Source organism: Protopterus annectens, chromosome 10.part0 (genome assembly GCF_019279795.1).
Source record: "Protopterus annectens isolate FY-2018-M chromosome 10.part0, PAN1.0, whole genome shotgun sequence".
NCBI lineage: Eukaryota > Metazoa > Chordata > Ceratodontiformes > Protopteridae > Protopterus > Protopterus annectens.
Genome location: NC_056744.1, coordinates 689,498,469 through 689,508,397, shown reverse-complemented (window position 1 = coordinate 689,508,397; position 9,929 = coordinate 689,498,469). Strand labels below are relative to the sequence as shown.

The 9,929-nt window shown below is 32.6% G+C and overlaps 1 protein-coding gene across 2 annotated transcripts in view; it reads left to right on the top strand.

The window, feature by feature from the left end:
- Positions 1–4,743: 4,743 nt before the first annotated feature.
- Positions 4,744–9,929, top strand: part of OMA1 (OMA1 zinc metallopeptidase) — a 629,416-nt gene continuing 624,230 nt past the window's right edge. For both annotated transcript variants that reach the window (XM_044085522.1, XM_044085523.1), the window contains exon 1: positions 4,744–5,044. The gene's annotated coding sequence lies outside the window, so the exon portion shown is untranslated. The remainder of the gene's footprint in view (positions 5,045–9,929) is intronic.

Genomic DNA, 9,929 nt, shown 5'->3' with positions numbered 1-9,929 from the left:
GAAGGCTGGCACAGGTTCTCCAGCTGTGTCCCTTTTAACCAGACTATATATGGTAGTACCACTTGCCACCACCCACTAATATTTATCAGCTACTAAAAGGCCCTTATAAAAAGGTATCCAATTATACTGCGCAATATTATTACCCAAATGGTAAGTGCAACTGATCAGCATGGCTTATTTGGAGTGGCTTGGCCAGTATCACTATATGCATGCAATGTACTCAAGAGCTTAATTTATCTCTGCACAAAACAGCCACAGTTGAAAGGTTTAAAAATATTTAATAATAAATAATAACACAAGGCAATACTTCTTACTACACGGTGCTAGTCAACAGTTCAGACACAGGAAAATGTTTAAAATAATACAGTAGAATAGTTCTGACATCAATACAGAAAACAACTGTCTAATCTTCCTATTTCCTATCTATTTCTAAGAGAAAATACAGTTCTAAAACAAACTTGCATATAGAACACATGCAGAGTGCTGGTGAGTTGGATGTTCTCAAGACAAATGCTGAAAGCCCTCATTCTTTCTGTCCTTAAATTGATAACACAGTGCCAATGATTCATTTCAGATTACATCATTTCTTTCTGGCTCCCAGGCTAACAGAAACTCGGAGGTTAATAGCCCTTTTGATCTTGCAGCTAGTCAGGAAGCCGGAGCAATAAAAGAAATTATACATGTAAATTCTAGCCATTAACTCTGGCCTCAAAACAATAGGTAGAATGCCTCCCTCTAGACATCTCGGCTCTGAGTTTTAGATCAAATAATTTCACAATGCTTGACTTATCAGCTTTCTTACAGCAGTGTGTACTGTTGTTACATTTTTCTCATTTCAACATCCAATACAGTCTTTTCACATTTAAGAGAACAAACCTGTGGCTTACATTCATATTTACAAATGACAAAATTATCTACTAGCTAGGCTGACGGCCTTCACCTATTGTCACAGGCAGAACTTCAACAATTTATGTAATGTTACAATGAATGATAATTGTTAAAAAAGAAAACATGCATAATGCAGGAAACTAATGAAAATGTTTACAACAGGTTCATATGTGGTTAATAGGCTATCGGCCCAAAAGACATTTTAAGCCTAGCCAAGCTTAACCCAAATTTACTAAAACCAAAAAAGAAAAAGGTAAGCTCACAAAGGGTACACCAGGAATGAAAGCCACCAATGTCAGCCTTTAGCCACATTTAGTTGAATAAACAGTCCGACCACATGTTAAGTTCGAATTTATTTTGAAACATAAAAAAAATCAACTTATAAAAGATGGTAGAAATAGTAACACAAATCCACCAGTCCAATCGCTGTTTGCAAACCATCCAAAAAAAAAATACAGATAACATAGTAGCAAGTAAAAAAGGCTGCAATAATTTGTATTAGTCCACTGAGTCCAAAAAAGTGTAACAATGTTGAGAAAAATTGCACAGTATCAAGGTCTAATGGTTAAGCACTTTCATTCTTTCTCTGCCATCAGAACCATTTTCCCATCATTCAATCCACTTAAACAGGACAACCACCATAAATGAACTTTAGAGATGCAACCACATAATATTAACAACATCAGCATTAAAGCCATGAAGAAATAATTTATTGTGTATATTCCTTATATAACCAAATTTTACCAAAATATTAATTGTCAATATCTAAAGGAATGTTATCATTCTCAGGCTGCTCCTGTTCTTTAGTGACACAGATGCCAAACCAGGGCTTAATTTGCAAATTCCCATCCATTGGTTCAAGCTACATTTGAATATGGTTACCTGCTCCATAGTGATAGTTGGAGGAGTGTATTTTCTGGGAGGTGACAATGGTTTGTTTCTTTCATTAACTATACGTACACGCATGCCATTGTTAAAATTGCATGGAATTAACAAAGGTGTTTTAAAAAAAAAACTTGTCTATTTGGGCTAGGGTCCTTTCTTGTACTCATGCTAATGCTTTGTTTCACAAGTTGAAGAACAGAGGCAAAATTAGGGAAGTGCTGAACATTTTGCTTCATATGTTCAAAAGATTTTGCATGCAATATGGCAAAAAACTTTATATATATATATGAAATCCACTGCACAGCATTCTTCCTATAGGGGTCAGTCTTCATAGGAGGCTACTAGGCTAATGGCCCTGAGGCCCTAGTTTTTCTCCTCTTTTGTGTTCAAAGCTAGATTTTATGGAAATGTTGGATTTTCAGCTGTTGGATGGGGGGGGGGTCCTCAGAACCAGAGTTTTTCCATCCTAGACTCTTTGTATCAAAGGCAATGCTAGTAAATGACTCCATACTCACATTTTTTTTCTCAGAACAGGGGATACTTCTCAATTCCTTAGCACAGGAAATCTGGACAAAAATGAAAATAACGGAGGGACAAAACCCCCAAAATATAGAAACATTTCAAATATTGCTCTTCTAAACTTAAAAGTAGGTAGAACAATGGGTTTTTCATTAGCATGTATTTTCTGAAGGACCTGAAGTCAGAAACTCACGTCTGTCATTATTTAGTGTTTTCAATAATCAATGATTTTCCAGGAAACCACACATTTTGAGAAACAGACCAAAAACATGAAGCATAAATCTGGACATTCTGCAAATATCTAGCCAGTTGAGAAGTATGCTTGGAAAAATATACATACAATTGTTAGAACAATTTTGTTAATCAGACAATTTTTAACATCACAGCAAGAAATTCCCAGAGTGCATGTTTATTGAAATATTTATATGAAAACATATGCTTGATTTTATAATTAACATTATAAAACATTGAATATCTCTCAAGCTGTGCACCTTACAGTGCAAATATCAATTACAGTTTTCTTCTCAACAACATCTAAGGTTTCACCTGATGCAAACAATAGTTTATAAGTGATTTGGTTTTTGAAGTATTAAATACACATGGAAATACAGATTATTGTAATAATTATTAACAAACAACAAGCAGCATCTTCAGTATAGTGAGATAAAAATGGACATCGACCGTGAATTTTCCTGTCTCCCACCATGGCATTTCATATTATAGCCCCAATAGCATATAGTTCCTCAGTTACCAAATATGAATATAAACATGAAAAAAATGAACAAGTGGCAAACCACAATTAATTTCTCCACTACAATGCATCTGAGTTTAGTGTATTTTTGTTAGTAAACCTTTGCCCTAACACCCCTATTATACAACCCCTCATTAATATTCCAAAATGTGCACGCTGATTGGTCAGTGTGCATGTTGTAAATCAAAGACTTATACTAATGGAAAAAGGTCCGATCGCCCAGACTTTTTCAATTAGTATGTCTTTTTTTTTTGCAAGATCTCCATTGCTTTTTAGAAACTGTCTCGCTATGTTGCTTTAAAAAAAGTAACGGAGAATCTCCATTGCTTTTTTTAAAGCTGTCTCGCTATGTTAAACTCCTTTAACATAGCGAGACACTTTGTAAAAAGCAATGGAGATCTTGCTTTCTCCGTTGCTTCCACCCACAGGTCTGACATACTGCGTAAGCATACTCATGCTCAATATATCAGAACTGCCGCAGAATACCAGACAGCTGCAGAAGGGCAGCACGGAGGCATTATACAAAGCCATTATTTAAAAAAAGTAAGTATTTTTTTCTTAAATAATGTCATTGTATAAAAGCAATAACCCACTTCTGGGTGTGGGTAATGCTGGATTTACCCACGGTTGTCTTTGTTTGGCCACTCGTGCTTCGCCCTCATGACCAAACCACACCAACCGTGGGTAAATCCAGCATTACCCACACCCAGGCATGGGTTATTGCTTAATTATTAGCTATTAAGTTACTAATAATAGCTAATAATTAAGCAATAATTATTAGCTATTAAGTTACTAATTAAAAGAAGCCAGACCTCCAAAACGGTCGGAATGCTATAAAGAGCAATAGGTGTTAACAGGAAGTATACAAAAGGTGCTGTAACGGGCTTAGATAAGTTAACAACTATTCCTAAAAAAAAAAAAAAAAAAAATCACTCTGTTTACATTAGGGTTACCACCTGTCCCACTTTGCGAGAGACAGTCCCTCTTTGGGCAGTTGTGTCCTGACAAAAAATTTAAAAAATGGCAAATATCCTGAGATTTTAGGGCAAAATTATTTCCTATATTTTATGTAATAGTTGCATAAAAGTTATTCTGTATCTAAAATACCTAAATGTTATAAGAAACAGAATAAGCAACTAAAACACTACAAGAATACGCTTTTATTTAGGGAAAAAGTTAATTTCTAACCTTTGTACTGACCGTGGGTATGTGTCAGCCTGTAAAATCTGATGTTTGTACTAAAAATGTCCCACTTTGGCCATTTGAAAAGGTGGCAACCCTAGTTTACATACGCACATTAAATGCATACACATAGTTTGCTACTACCTACGCCAGGTAGTACACAAAGCTTTTAACTATTTTTGTTCTTCCCGTCATTAAATGTGTGGCTTTCTGTCAATCACAGACGTTTTTGAATTTCACACACACTTCAGAAAAGTCATGCAATGACGAAACTATTATTTTACCAACTTTATGAGTATGCAGGAACGCTACCTACAAGAATCTATCCTTGATATGAGAGTTTTGTCCCAGATTATTTTTGGCTGCCTATACACATAAATATTGCCTTACATCTTTGGTTTGCCATATTGACAGCTCTGCCAGCTGTACAGTGTGTTAAACACCACCGCTAGCTATAAATCTACCGTCATCGGATACTGCCTGTACTTATAGTTATGTATATTCGCTGACGCTCTAGTTGTTTATGTAGCTCCATGTTGCAACCACGACACGATTACTGCCTTTATGCGTGTGATGCCCCAAAGCTAACTTCCTGTTTCTGCAAGCAGAGATACCGTATTTTTGCAATGACAGGTGTTGGGCCCAAGTGCTGATTAAAATACGCACACAACCATATTATCATTCTTTACAGACACGGCAGTTACGTTACTTTCGGTTTCCTGTTGTCTTACTAGTTATGACCTTCCGCTGTGCCTTTGCGTGCGGTCTGTAAACATGCCCGTTGACTGAAGAAGGCTGGGCTTTTTGGTATTCTGTCAGGTAGGTAAATTACTAATAGCTGTTGCCAATTAGTTACTTGTTGTGTTAACAAGCACACTTTATAAAATAATTCCTAGGTCCAACATCTGCTTTAACCTTTGTAAGATTACCATCGTTTTATTCATGTTTTTTTAGCCCAGCTTTTGTCTTTAAATTCTTGTTTACTCTTCCACCGTAACAAATCTACGTACTAATCAAGATAGGTTAAAAACCTGTGAGTGACCCACACACTAGTAGAAAGTCATGCATATTTATTTATTGGAGTAAACACCCAGAGTTGCTCTTAAAACGACAAACGGTAAGTCCCTCTACAAAAGAGCAACTCCTGTAATTCTTACCTTTTCTTCTGGTGATATCTGACATACCTCTCAACTTCTGAGCAAGAAATGTGTACAACACCTACAATAATGGGAATACAAATGACCAAAGAATAGGGACACATTTTAAACACAGCTCTTATAAACTCAGAAAGCTGCTAGAATAATGATTTATGGCGAAATGTGTATGTGCGGTGAGCTTATAAAAAGAGTACTGGGGGTGCTGGATTCAAATCCAATTTAAGGGAGGGAAGGGATTGGCATAATGGCTATGGTGCTTACCAAACAAACACAGGGTGCAGGGCATAACCCTCAATGAATCGGGGACAAATCTTATCAGAATTAAGGACACATCCAGAAATAACTAGGGGCAGTTCTAAAATATTCCTTCTATTAACTTGAGACAGTGATAGAATAAGAGGATGTGAATAAACATTTTATGAAGTAGCAGACGTCTATAACCCTAATTATTGTCATTATTTATTAAGTGTAATTCACTACATTTTCATCGCAAGTCTCCAATTTTAGGGGGGATTAAGAAGGACAGAGCTAAAATTTCAGTCCCAATCAGAGACAGTTGAGAGTTATGATACAGGATTTGATTCTCATCCCTGAGGGACAATGGCTAGGCTTAAAATGGCCCACAAGGGCAGCTAGTCCAGTACTTCTCTATTAACCTATGAATCTATTTTTGTTAACACGCATTTTCTTTTTTTTTTCTTTTCAAAACAGGTTTATTGTTTTAACATATAAGAGAAATATCATAACAATTTTATACAAGTAATTAAAAATAGGTATTATTATAATATTCAACAAAACAACTAAAGTATTTACAAAGACATCCACTACAATCAGATAAATTAATTAAACTAAAATACCATGCTATTGAAATTAAAAATTTTTTAACAAATTTTGTAAATTATCCCATACAATAAAATAAGATGTTTTTCTGTTTGTTCTAGTCCTAATTGTGTTTATTTCCATATGGCACACTATATTCATAACATTTTTAAATTCATTGAACGAAGGAGGTGTATCTGAAATCCAATTTCTAGTTATTATTTTCCTAGCCACTGCTAGAATAGGCCATAACAAGGGAAGCTTAACCTTTTTAACACTTTGAGGTACAGGTGTGTTGAATAATATAAGAGATTTAGAAATAATGAAATTATCTGTAAAAAGAGCCTGCTAAAATTCATTAATTGACTTCCAGTATTATTTCAATTTTATACAGTCATAAAACATATGAGCCCAGTCAGCATTAATTTCTACATTACATCTCTTACATAGATTATCTTTATTATTTATTTTATTCATCATCAAAGGTGTATAAAAAGATCTATGTAAAAATTTCCATGTATAAAGTCTCCAGACAATGGAAGATGTAGTTCTATAAGCAGATTCCAATATATATTGTTTATCTTGTTGATTTGGTGGGTCCCCATTAATAGAAGTGAAATAATTCCAGTATGAATCTACACTGTAAAAGTTTCTTGTCTGATAACTTTATGTATGTATGAAAGTTTACCTTTATCAGAAACTTTATGTTGTAAATTTAATATCAAGTAATCAATCAGTGTTGGAATAGATTCTTTAACAGTTATAGACATTAAATCTATTTTATTAATGAGATGTTGTCTAAAGGTCTGAACCTCTAACCAGCAAGTTTCTCTTAGATCAAATTCTTGTTTTAAGAAATCTAGATTTTTAACTTTATTATCAGATATCAACTGATACCAGTACTTTAGATCATTATCTATAGCTAAATGAGTTCCTTCAGAAGTAGATGACAAAAGCATACCCTGAGTATACATTATAGGAATACAATAAAATTCCATTCCCTATACTTAGGGTGCATGAATATAAAGTTACGATAACTAATAATAATATTTAATGGGTAACAAACCATATGTTTAGGTGTAATAGGTGAAGTACAAAATTCCTTTAGTAACCATAACATGGAGTTATTTACAATCATATTTTTATGTGTTAAGGAGATTTTCATGAAGTGTATACTAATTAGCTCCCAATAATCTTTCCATTTTGTGACATATGACTGATCTATTAATAAAGTAATAACTTTTACAATAGAAGAGATAGTATATAAATTAAAGTCTGGAAAAGAAATACCCCTTGAGACCAGCTATTAGTATGTTTCTTTAATGCAATCCTAGGTCTATTAGGTGCCCATAAGAAATTTAACATTAGTGTGTTCAGTTTCTTGATAATTATTTTGTAGGTGGAAGTATTATTGATTGTATTAAGTATAAAATCTTGGGGAATATTATCATTTTAATAATTGTAAGTCTCTCCTCCAAAGTAAAAACATATTATTCCAGGTATTAAAAAGATTTTGTATATTAAGAAAACAGGTATTATAATTATTATATATAATAGATTTAATATCTTTAGATAGTATTATACCTAAATAACTTATCTGACCTGAATTGGGTACATATTTAGTAAAATCACTAATGAGAATATTTTTTCGTGTATATATAGGTAGTATTTTAGTTTTTTCTTCATTGAATATTAAACCAGAAATACTTTTAAAATTCATCATGTTATCAAATAGAGACTGTATAGAAGAATTAGATCCTACTGATGTAATTAGAACATCATCTGCAAAAAGTTGAATTTTGGATGTTGTATTTTCATCTATTTCAAAACCCTCTATGTCAGTACTGTTTCTGATCAAATTAGCCCAAGGCTCCATTACTAAAGTGAATAATAGTGGAGAAAGTGGACATTCTTGTTTTGTACCTTTAAGAATGGGTATTTTTTGTGAAACATATGTTCCTACCTTAATATAAGCCAACGTTCCTTTGTATAAATGTTCAATTAGATTCACAGATGCATCTGAGAAGTTTGTGCACTTCATTAAGGTAAACAGATAGTCCCAACTTACTGAATCAAATGCTGAACTTATATCAAGACTAATAAGTGTTAAATCTTTCTTTTTCCTATTTGCAAAATCTATTAATGTTAAAGTTCTTCTTATATTATCAAAAGTATTTCTATTTACAATGAAGCCTGTCTGATCTATATATATAATGCCGGGAATGATTGTCTTCAATCTATCAGCAAAGATATTCATAAACATTTTATAATCAACATTAAGTAATGAGATGGGCCGATATGAAGAACATCTAGTTGGATCTTTATTAGGTTTTAAAATTGGCGAAATAAATGTATATTGCCAAGATGGGGGAGTTATTAACTCAGTTTGGGCCAAAATAAAAACCTTATGTATTAATGAATATGTACTTTTAGAAAGGATTTTATATATCTCTGGTATAATACCATCATTACCCAGTGTTTTGTTTGATTTAATCTTATTTATTTGTGTAATAACTTCTGTATATGAAATACTCTTGTCCAATAGTTTAATCTGTTGTTTATTAAGCTTTTTATTCATATTTGTGGTTATAAACTCCTTTATTTTATCTTTAGGTTCCATGTTAATATTATTATGGTTAATTTTGTGAAAGTGATTTCTAAATTCATCTAGTATTTCTGGTATACTAGAAACATTCTTCTTTTTCCTTAGAGAAAAGATTTCTTTGATATGGCTTTGTTTATTCAACCTTTTTGTTTTATTTTTAAGTCTATGTAAGTATTTGGGGCTTATTGAATAAGACAAAAACTTGTATTTCTCTAAAGTTATTTTAACTTTATGAGTTAAAATTTCTTTGTATTTCTCATTTAGTTTGTTTATTTCTTCAATAACTTTCTTGTCCATAATATTTTCTTTATTATTATGTTTATAAGAGTCTAATTTACTTTGAATATCTAACAATTCCTTATCCCAAGATTTCCTTTTATTATTATACCATCTGATACTTTGTCCATATAGATATGATTTTAAGGCATCCCAAACATAAACAATGGAGACTTCAGGAGTGTTATTTATGTCTAAAAATGTTTTACTTCTGAAAGTATATATTCTTTATAGTCTTTTAGTTGAGTTAAGTATGCTGGTATCCTTTTGATCTGAACATTATGAGTATTTTTATCATGAATTCAAAACAATTGAATTATGATCAGATATAGGACATGAAATGATTTTGGAATTAATTAAATCTGTTACCATCTGGTTAGAAATAAAGACCCTATCTATTTTTGAATAAGTTTTGTATCTGTTAGAAAAAAGGTGTATGGTAATGATTTTGAATCTATCTGATTATTAATATCATTCAAATGATAAGAATTAGCAAAATCCTTTAAATGTTTTGCATTACATGTAATTCTTCTCTTTCCTATAGTGGTAGTATCACTTTCATGTAGTATACAATTAAAGTCACCAGCTAAAATAATATATCCTATAGAGAATGATATGATCTTATCAAGATGATGTTTCACTGTATTAATACCAATTCCAGGTATCCAATATACATTAATTAAAGTGTAAGTCTTCCCATTAATTTGTATTGTAACCATACAAAACATTCCTTTGTCATCCTGATAAGACTTAATGGTTTTAGGAATGGGCATACTTTTATTCCATAAAATAGCCATTCCTCTTTTTTTCTGAGTGTGCTCTGAACTAACCAATACTGTATATTTGT